This window comes from Saccostrea echinata, unplaced genomic scaffold (assembly GCF_033153115.1).
Source record: "Saccostrea echinata isolate AGI-Se365-2 ecotype Australia unplaced genomic scaffold, CSIRO_AGI_Sech_v1 ptg000025l, whole genome shotgun sequence".
NCBI lineage: Eukaryota > Metazoa > Mollusca > Bivalvia > Ostreida > Ostreidae > Saccostrea > Saccostrea echinata.
This window is the reverse complement of record NW_026889774.1, coordinates 25,526,836-25,538,918: the sequence shown is the minus strand read 5'-3', so window position 1 is coordinate 25,538,918 and position 12,083 is coordinate 25,526,836.

Below are 12,083 nucleotides of genomic sequence, written 5' to 3'. Positions count from 1 at the left end.
GATTTTTTTTTCATTATTTTAATTAGAACAAGTTCTTTAATTTATTTTTCTCTTATATAAACGGGCATTTAAGGTCATACGCAACGTAGTTTGCACTTTATTGGGTTCTTCTCTGGAGTTGAAGAGTTCCACTAAATGAAGGACCTGTGTGCAATATTTTTATTGTCTATATATGGATTGGTAAATCTCTTCTAAAACAATTTTGATAAAAAAAAATCTGGAATTTATGTTTTGTAATTTTTGTACATTTTTCTTTGAATAATGCAAAATTTTTCAAACTTTAATATCTTTTCAAAATTCCATGGAAATGCATGCTGATTTTTTTGTTTAAAAATATGTTATATGGTACATGTATTATAAGTTTAAATTTAGAATATCTTGAAAAATTATCAGTAGGTAAGGTATCTTGCGTATGTCCTTAAATGTAAAATGAAGGTATGTGTACCTTTATTCAATGAACTAGGGAACTCATGAAGTGTGCATATTTATATAATAGTGTTGTATTTTGCATGCACTATTCTTAAAAAGTAGTCAGGGTTTGACACATGGTGCACAAGCCGGAGGCTTTAGGTATAATGTACAGATAGTTTTAGAGAATAGTAGTTGAGTGATGGGGTCAATTGCAAGAAACTATTTTAGAAGAATTATTTTGTTTATTTTTCATCTTAAGTGTTAGCTGCAGAACTGTAGCTCTCTGAAAAAATATATATTGACAGACGGGAGAGCTACAGTGCCACCCATAGAAAAAACTGTATATTTATTGTGCACTTTTTGTGCGCTGTTTCTCGATTTATTTCTCAGTGTTTTTAAAACTGTCATCTCAAAATATTACTAAACGTGTGTTTCTAACATATTCTTTCACTGTTTCCACAATAAAACATTCCTTATAATTGTTTTTAACAGCCCTCCTGGCCCTGAAATTGAAATCATTGAAAATTTTGCCTATTTATACTGCCATTTTGGTCTTCACGAGAATTTGGTCCAACGCACTTAGTACAAGTGTAAACTACGAAAGTTATAGAGGAGTAAGGACTTTTTTGAAATGTAGCTTTTTTTTCAATTGAGGTAAGAATTTCGAAGAATTAATTCAGAACCGAGCGCACTTTTTTGTGTGCAATAAATATACAGTTTTTTCAATGGGTGGCACTGTAGCTCTCTGGTCTGTCAACATATATTTTTTCTGAGAGCTACAGTTCTGCAGCTACTTAAGTGTAAAATATTTGAAACTAAGTTTATATATATTATAGTACATTGATATTTATAACGGCGTCTGTGTTGTAATCGGTAGCGCGTCGGACTGACAATCTCGGGGTTGTGAGTTCGCTCCCAGGCGTGGGCGCAGTCAGTTTTTCTTCAGAAAATGAAGTCGTGCACTATTTCGGCATAGTATGCTTATGCTATTTAAATCCTTAGAACACTATGCAAGAATAGTAGGGTATGGGTTATGTAGAGACAAACTGACAGGAAGCATAATAATTGACAATATGCATTTATGACAAGAAAATTGAAAATCTTCCTGAAAGAAGTTGAATAAATTTAAGCCACTTAAGTACCAATCTAGTTAAAATTAGATGTTAGATCCGCTCACATAGTCACTACAGTCAGTTTAGCGAGTATGCGTGTGGATCTAACATCTTATTTAAATTACACATAGATTGCTGAGGTAAAAGTTTAATACATGTACCCAATATCATTCTGCTATATTTGCATCCGCGTGGGTATTAACAGTGAGCATTAACTAACTGTGGCCTGGACCTCTTATTTTATGTGTTATGGGGTGTCCAAAACAAGGTGCATGCTGACGTTTAACAAAGAAGAAACTTGCAATGGCCTAAGGTGACTTGGCTATTATCAGTTGAATACATGTCAATGGTGCATGGTTATTATATGTACCAAAAAATAACAAGTAAAAGATCAGCAGAGTGCTTTTATTAAAGAAGTAACAGAACTAAGGAAAACTTGTTTTCTACTGGATGATATGAAACAATGAGTAGAGTACCACCGCAAATATTTCTGGATCCATGCCCTTTCATCATGTTTATTTTTGAACGGGTTCAATGAACTGTCAAAAATTCTTGATATGTTTAGTAGGTGTAGGTAGAAAGTTTTGAAATTAGTGAAAAGGTTGTTAAATATTTTTAATGCAAACTACCAGTAAATGTGCATAATGAAGATGGTTGAATTTTTTTCAACATTATTTTCTGTTCATTTGTCAGATCGGGTTCGTTATGTGTAAAATAATTTCCAGCTGTCATTGGAACAAAACAAGGCATGATCAGGATCATACAAAGAAAATTAAAAGTAAAAATTAGGTAAATTATTACAGTTTGTGCATCTAAATAAGTTTTAAAACTCTCTTAAGAATCTCAGAGTGACTGATACGACCCAATTTCATGTGATTTTTTAATTGGAAACCTATCAGTTTAGTGCAGCAAACAGGCAAAGATCTAACAACGTGCATGGATCTGATCATGTTGTAAAGCTTGACAAATGGCACTTATGCAATAAATGAACCTAAATGATTAGGAGGAACATAAACATAAAAAGATTTGTTCTTTCTTAATTGCATTTTTTATTTTTCCCATTCAAAATTTACATACAAGGAATAAAAGAAGGTAATCTACATACAAGGGAAATTGCCTTTTTACTTAAAAAAAAAAAAAAAAAAAAAAAAAAAAAACTGAAAGTTATAGAGATAAAACCACTTTTGATTTTTTGATCTTTAATCATTGAAAAAATTAAACATTACCCCAAAATTGGTTAATTTTAAGAAATTTAAAAAAAATGGTTTAGGAAACACATAACTTAAATAAAAATAAATAATTAATAGTAGTTAAACTGTTCAATAGTTTCTTTATTTGGTTTAAAACTGTTGTTTCTTTATCCCATGGGAGAATTTTTTTCTATTTTGTAATGAATATGGGATAAATCCCACATTTATAAAGAGATGGGAGATTATCTTCTATATACAAGTATATGGGAGATTTTGTCCCATTATAAAGCATTCATGGGATTTTCAAACTTCTGTGGGAGAAAAAATCCCACAGAATACCTTTTTCTCCCACAGAATAATGGTGGGATATTGGTTAGGAGAAAAAACCCACCATTATCCCATGGGATTTCTTGGTTTCAGGTGTAATATCTTTTTACCTAGAAGATAATCAGGTGTAAATTTTGGTTCATGTGTTAAGTTTTAAAAAATCCCATCAGATGACATAAATGGTTTCCACATATCTTTTGAAAAGTGGTTGGCGAAAGTCCGGACAAATGTCGTGTCCGGAGTTAAATGTCGCACTGTTATGTTAAATCGCATTTGTCGTGCTTGATGGGGTATGTTAAAACCCACGGAGAAAACTGATTCCTTGGTTCGGCAGACAGGACAAAAAAATATTGATCATTAGAACTATTGAAAATCTTTGAAATGGAAAAAAAAAAACTTTTTGGCACGCAGAAATTAAAAGAGTAACTTTGACAACGATATCGATTAAAGCGACCTTTAATTAATTAACAAAGTGTAACTGAGACCGACAGTGGATGTCCGAAAATAATTTAACCACGTTTGCACTTCGGAAAAAACCTAATTAAAAAAAACAATGCTTAATTACACTCGATTTTATCCGGCTAATTAAAAACTTTTTTCCTCTCCCTGAGAGGAAATGGTTTGTAATTGAAATACGATCTTCAATTTTTTTTTTTTTTAAAGAGGCTGGGGGGTTGTAGCCATTTTTAGACTATATTGATCTCCTTTAGAAGAAGAGCTCCATATGAAGATATAGAAAATGATCAAATTTTAAAACTAAAATTTTTGAAATTTTTCTTTGCCAAATGATAGTTGACAGCTTAAGATATCATATCTAAAAAAAATTAAGTTAAATCTGGTGGTTAATTTGTTGACCTCCCAGCCTCCTTAAATCACAGTGTGATTACTGCATGTTTCTTGGAAAATCGTGTACATAGTACATTTATTTACATTGTTTTATAGCAACGCTTCTGTCGCTATGCGTCCCGTTTTGCATAGCGACACAGAGGTATCATTTTCCTTACGGGGCTCAGTTTTAGGGCCACTTTTGTTTTTAATCCATGTGAATGGTGTTGCTGACAATATGATAACTTTATGTAGATTATTTGCAGATGACAATTCTTTACAGCATTCATCTCAAAATATGAGAATTATTGAAAGAAATCTTAATCAAGATCTTATTGCACTGGAACTTTGGTAAAAAATAGGTTATAATTAATGAAATTCAACCCCTCTAAAACTAAAGCAATAATTTTCAGCACAAAGAAAAACATTGAATATCCTAAGCTTCTCTTTCAACAATGTCAGTTGGACATTGTCACTGAGTACAAACACGTACTTGGAGTATTATTTTCTCATGATGCTAGTTGGTCATCACATTGCTGGCTAGTGCCTACAAAAAAATGGCTCTATAAAAAAGTTACAATTTAAAATTAATCGAAAATCTCTCTCCCTTATGTATACGTCATTTATAAGACCACGACTTGAATATGATTCTGTGGTGTTGGGCTGCTGTCAAAATAATGATAACGATAAACTAGAAAAATTGCAACTTTATGCTGTACGACTATAGCCTCTAAAGATTCACTTTACTTCGAAACGGGATGGGAACCACTTAGTTGTAGAAGACAGGCAGCAAGATTAAAGACATTTTTTACAATGCGTAATAATTTATAATTAGTAGCAGATTATCTAATGGACATACTTCCAGATATGTGATACAATACATCTAACTATTCTACTAGAAATTCTGAAAATTATGATATTCCAAAATGTAGATTACAGACTTGTAAATCATCGTTTATTCCTACTGTAGCTAAAGAATGGAACTCATTACCATTTGAAAATACTAGTAGATATTTACAAGTAATGTCAAATTTTAAATCTAAAATAAATATAAAAAATCTGCCCCTTGCATCATCATATTTTGAATACGGTAGCATGCGACTGAATGTTCTCCAGACCAGACTTCGACATAATTGTGCTTTGAATATTGACCTCTACATATATAATTTAATCTCAAGACCGTAATGCTCATGTGGCCAAAAAAAAGATACGTATCATTTTATTTTTACTAAGTATAAAGAATCCAGAAAAGAATTTCTTGATAATTTTTTTATTATTTGATAAAATTCACATTTTAGATACACATGTTTTATTATGGGGGATAGATTCAATGAGTGCTGCGGGGAATGAACATCTTTTCTCTATTGTTCAAACTTTTATTAAACATTCTGGCAGATTCACATGTTAGTATTAGTATTAATATAAACATATTTATTTATATAAACATGTTTATAAAAAATTATATGCATGATTCTTTAAAATGCATTCATTTGTAAATTTCACAAATACTGAATATTTTGAATGTACATATTTAACTATGACCTGATTTAATCTTTGTAATTTACATGTAGGGAGAGGGCGTAAGAAGTTTTTAGAACTTGTGCCCAATCCCTTTGTAATTAGAAACTACAATAAAATACACTGTATGTTAAAACCAAAAGCATTTTTATGCCCCCGTGTCGAAGATTCAGGGGTATATAGTTTTGCCCTCTCCGTAAGTCTGTTTAGCTGTTTTTCTGTTTGTCCACAAAAACTTTAGCATTACCAAAACTTTTGATTGGTTGGAGCTATGGCTTGCATATTTCACATCTGTATTCTTTGTGACAAGACCTTCCTTTGGGTATCATCATATTTGAACTTTTGACCTTGGAGTTTGACCCAGTTTTGCAAAATTTTACCAAGCTTTAACCTTGGCCATTACTTTTGAACGGTTGGTGCTAGGGCTTTCATACTTTACATGTGTAATCCTTGTGACAAGACCTTCCTTCGGATACGAACAACTTTGATCCTTTGACCTTGACTTAGGAGATGGACCTACTTTTGAAAAACTAAAATCTTGGCCATAACCTTTGAACGGTTGGTGCAAGGGCTTTCATCCTTAACATATGTAATCCTTGTGAAAAGCCTTCCTGTGGATATCAACAACCTTGGACACAAGTTTGGAACAATTGGTGCTAGGGCTTACATATTTAATATGCCCTTTCCTTGTTACAAGAGCTTCCTTTGGATACCAACAATTGTAATCCATTGACAGTGACCTTGTAGTTTGACCTACTTTTGAAAAAAATAACCTTGGCCATAATTTTGAACGATTGGTGCTACGGCTTTCATATTTCACATGTGTATTCTTTGTGAGAATGCCTCTCCTTGGGCACCATTAATTTTGACCATTTGACCTTGACCTTGATATTTGACTTACTTTTGAAAAACTTTAACATTTTCCTTACTAGTATCTTATTCAAAGGTTGCTGTTGGGGCTTTCATGTTTCACAGGTATATTCCTTGAGACAAGACCTTACTTTGGGCACCAACATATTTGATTTGCATTGGAGAAAGTTTAACCTTTTCCATATGTTGCCATACGGGGGCATCAGTGTTTCACAAACACATCTTGTTTTTTTTCTTTTTGGGGGTGGGGTTGGGAGAAAAAAAGATTTAAGAATTAAAATTCAAAAGACAAGGGACTGAATGCTCACCTGGGGTAAGTCGAGAAAACAACGATGATATTTTGACCTATCTTTTATGGTAAATTGACAACACCAATGGACTTCAATCTACACTGTGTGGAAATGCATTAATACTGATTTGACAAATAACATTTAAAAGAAGATTTATTTAATTTAACCCTTATATATTCCAAAGAGAGAGAGAGAGAGAGAGAGAGAGAGAGAGAGAGAGAGAGATGTCTATCTACCGGATAATCAAGTTCCGTTTGAGTGCATGTTTTTTTTTTCCTAATGAACATGACATACATAAAATTTTTGGACATGCAACAAATATGTCTAATACGAGGGATTATCAAAAAGTTCGTGGACTGATGCGATAAAATTAATATTATGTAGTTGTTGATTAAAAAAATTGTAGGGAACATAAAACAACAAGAGTTTAAGTGTTGAAAAATTCAGCTTGATATGTTGATAATTTGCCAAATTATCATTAAATAAAAAGGACATTATATGATCACCCGGCGCTGTCGCCGTTTAGTTTCATGACGTCCGACAACGTCATTGTTTCTCAATGTTCGCTCCCTCTGCCTCAATACACTTATCTTGATGAGATTCCCTGGAGTAAAGTAAAGACCTAAACCCGTCTTGTTTATATGACTTTACAATATCATGAACACCTGATTTCAATGCATTAATATTGTAAATATTAAATCTATACATAGGGAAAAAAATCCTCGCTTAAGGTATTCAATGTATAATGAAGGGATTTTGAACAATTTTAAATGATTCTAAACTAGTTAAAAATGCAATGCTAGATAACAATAAAAGTGAAATGAACCAAATTCACAAGACTGATAACATGTAAGAAGCCGGTCATTTTGCTCCTTAAAAGTTTTTTGAAGTTATCTGCCCTTGATGAAAAAGAGAAAATTTTTAATTTGTCGAAATATCTGCGGTAAATGTTTCATTTTATTTCATAGTTAAATAAAGAGAGAGTTTATGCATATTTTCACCAAGAGATTTTATTCAAATTCAAATTACTATTTACAATATCTTAAAAAACATGCGCTGCCCATAGACTTCAATGTTAAATTCAAGGTGCAATTGATTGGACAATAATCAAAATTTGGCAAATTCCTCTGGTGGAGCATTTTTATTTAATTACACCTTCATATTGCTACCATAATCAAAAACCATGGACCATTCATTAATTAGGTACAAAATATGGTCGTTATACATTGAATACCTTAACCGTGTGTCTCTTTTCTTGCTAAATCTGTTTTTGTATTTAAAAAACAAGTACTCTGGATGTATTTTATTTCTTGTAGTCTGTTTAAACATTTTCTAGGTCTATGTCAGGTTTTTCAGGGGCTGAAACTTTATAGAATGTTGTAACATGACATCCTACCCCCTTTCGAAGTCATTTTTAACCCCTTTATTGTTCGGACATTCCCTATAAAATCTACAATAAAATTTCATAGAATATACAGAATGAGGTAAAAATTGCAACTTTTACGGAAAAATTGTGTCATATCACATGAGTGAATTAATGGGATTTTCGGATGACAAATGCTCAGATTAGAAGAGTTTTTCTCAGTTACACTCAGGTAGAAAATACGTCATGTTCGAGGTTGCGCCGCCTTGACATACCATTGCTTACAAAATCATTTACTATTCACTAAAAAATAAAACTTGTGATTTATAGTTTATTTTACAGATAGAAAAGAAGATGCTTATTTTTAATGTTTAAAAATTCATTGAAGTACCTTAAGCGGTTTTAATTTTATGACGCTAGTCCACGAACTTTTTGATAACCCCTCGTAATTTAAATGAGAGGTATTAATGATGTTTTAGAGACGTTTGGTTCATTTTCATCAATACCGAAACAACAAGCAATAATTAAATATCTAATGCATATTGCAAATAAAGTTGAGATGCAAGCAATTTTAGAATAAACTCCAAGTAAAACTTCCATGAAACCTCAGAAACTACAAAGTAATGGAGTCACTTTAACAAAAACATAATCTGATTCAGATATCCATATCTGAGTCCCAACGTGCATTGGATCCATGTGCTATATACATTTTTAACATACTTAGTGATAAATACAGGTTTTAGATTTTGCATGTGCGATATGCCTGACATACATGTACATGTAACAGTAGCCATATCAGCTTCCAGGGCTGATACGGATCATGCAGGGCTCATATGGTTCTGCAGGGTTGATAGGGATTTATATATTAAACCTTAACACCTGAACACATTGGCCTAGCAAAAGCACAGATTAGTTCAGTATTGAAAAGATTACCTGGGGGGTGTATTGAAAAGATTACTGGGGGGTTGAATTTTAAACTACCTGATGATGCTTCCATGTCAGTATAACAAATGGTTTTGTTGTACTTAAGAAGATTTTTAAAAATTTCCCATATATTCCGTAAAAATTTGATCCCCCATTGTGGCTCCTCCCTATCCCAGGGGTCATCATTTGAACAAACTTGAATCTACACTACCTAAGGATGCTTCCATATCAATATGACTAAACATAATTTTTATGTTCTTGAGAAGAAAGATTTTTTCTATATGTTCTTATGTAAAACTTTGATCCCCCATTGGGCCCCACCCTACCCCGGGGGTCATCATTTGAACAAAATTGAATTTACACTACCTGAGGATGCTTCCATATCAAAATGACTAAACATATGAAGAAAAAATTTTCCTATATGTTCCTATGTAAAATTTTTATTCCCCCATTGTGGCCCGAGTCGCCCAATTCATCATGGATTTGCAATTCTTCTTCAGAAGAAATTTTCTCATATATTTCTATTTAAGACTTTAATTCTCCATTGTGGCCCGCCCTACCCCCCGGGGTCATGATTTGAACAAACTTAAATCTACACTACCTGAGGATGCTTTCATATCAAAATGACTCATCATGGCTTTGCTCTTCTTGAGAAGAAGATTTTTAAAGATTTTTCCATTATATTTCTAAGTTAAACTTTGATCCTCCATTGTGGCCCCGCCCTACCCCCGGGGGTACAAACTTGAAGCTACACTACCTGAGGATGCTTTCGAATAAATATAACTCATCATGGCTTTGCCGTTCTTGAGAAGAAGATTTAAAAAAAAATTTCCTTTATATTTCTATGTAAAACTTTGATCCTCCATTATGGCCCGCCCTACCCCCGGGGGTCATGATTTGAATAAATTTGAATCTACACTACCTGAGGATGCTTCAATGTAAGTAAGACTCATCATGACTGTGCTGTTCTTGAGAAGAAGATTTTGAAAGATTTTTCCTTTATATTTCTAAAAAAAATTTTGATCCTCCATTGTGGCCCCGCCCTACCCCCGGGAGTCATGATTTGAACAAACTTGAATCTACACTATCTGAGGATGCTTCCATATAAATATAACTCATCATGGCCTTGCTGTTCTTGAGAAGAAGATTTTTAAAGATTTTTCCTTTATATTTCTATTTAAAATTTTGATCCTCCATTGTGGCCCCACCCTACCCCGGGGGTCATGATTTGAATAAATTTGAATCTACACTATCTGAGGATACTTCCACATGAGTTTCATCTTTCCTGGCCCTGTGGTTCTTGAGAAGAAGATTTTTAAAAGATGCTATTAATTTTTCATTAATTCTTCATTATCTCCCCTTGAAAGAGGGCGTGGCCCTTCATTTGAACAAACTTGAATTCCCTTCTCCCAAGGATGCTTTGTGGCAAGTTTGGTTGAAATTGGCCCAGTGGTTCTGGAGAAGAAGTCGAAAATGTGAAAAGTTTACAGACAGACGGATGGACGGACAGCCAGACAGACGGACTACAGACAAAATGTGATCAGAAAAGCTCACTTTAGCTTTCAGCTCAGGTAAATTTAAAAAACGGTGATAATGTACTACAATTTTTTCTTCAACACTCTCTTAACTTAAATTATTGTTCTTTGATATGAAAATTTAAGGCAGTAATTAAGTGATTTTTTATTTTGCATTTGCTCAAGTAGATGTGTGCTGGATTTCATTATTAGTAAGCATGTAATAAACATAATAAAACATACCCTTTTCCACATCACATCCTGTATCAGCCCTCGACCAATATCAGCCCTCGGGCCTTCGGCTCTTTGGCTGATATTGGTGTTTCGTGCTGATACAAGATGTGATATAGAAAAAGTATATATTATTCTATATGTATCATCTTTACTTTTTCTGGATGCTGTCCTTTATCAGAGGAATGATAAGTCTTGTCAAAAGAAGAATCATCAATTTTGTTCGAACAAATATGTAATTCCAAGCTTACATCCAGTTCGTCCAAACAATTTTATCTATTTTTAATTTCTTCTAACATACGAGTATATTAAATTCGTCTGAAGGAAGAACATATATTTGTCCACACAACGGTTTCAAAAGTGGGGGGGGGGGGGGGGGCAACTTCCCTAAAAAATCTAACAAGCAAAAAAAAAAAACCTAAACTAATCAAAAAGTGAGGGGGCCAACTTCCCAAAATACTTTGACAAACAAAAAAAACAAACAAACAAAATATCACCCCCCCCCAAAAAAAAAACAAAAAAAAAACATTATTTACCGTCCAACCGACCTTACTGCAACAAAAAAGGGGGGGGGAGCATATAAAGGAAAATTTACTATAGCAAAATACTATACTCAGAACAAGTGGGGGGCCTTGTCCCCCGCATTCTACGGGCCTGCAATTTTATATATTTTTCTTGGATTCAACGGCATCGTGCTCTTGCTTTCAATTCCGTATCTGTAAATTAAAGTAATGGCCTTCATGCAATTTTGTAAATTCGTTAAAGATAAAAAGATTCTGAAATTACTCAATGTATTTGCTAACAAGGTCATAAGACAATTACCAAGGAATAATCAAGATGCTGACTTTGATTTAGACTTTTCAAAGTCCTGTATAATCAACTTATTTGTCAGTATTCTTCCTCATTTCAAAAGTTGATAGCATAGAGAGCATGTTTTTAGCGTACCGAATAAGTTTGGAAACATAAAGATCATTTGTCAACGATATTGGGATATTACTGTATAAATACATGTGAGAAGTTGGCAATGGAAAAACCGATCTGGAGGTCATCCCGTTTGTTAGATATTTCAGTTATTATTTGGCCTTAAGCGTCTACAATAATATGACCCCAACCTAATCTTAGTGGTTCAGGCTGATTATCAATAGACATGCCCTTGCGGTTGTAGATAAGAAAAAATCCAGTATAGACATGTATTAATTAAAATTTTATCCCCAAGTTGACTATCACTGTAGTATCAATAACTCAAACAAACCCGAATCAACATGCTGAAAGAATGTCTGAGTATTGAAATGATTAACTCTGCAGTCTCATAAGCTGGGTACCACAATTATTTTTTTAAATAAGTAATTCTATCGTTTATCAATTCTTTTTTGAAGAAAAGTAGAGTCTGACATATCCAAAATATATCTGCATGATCCTATACAAACCTTCTAATCTGAACTTTACTAAGATTGCAAGGCTAAACCACACGGTGATGAATAAAATAAATGATCCCTTATTTTAGCCCA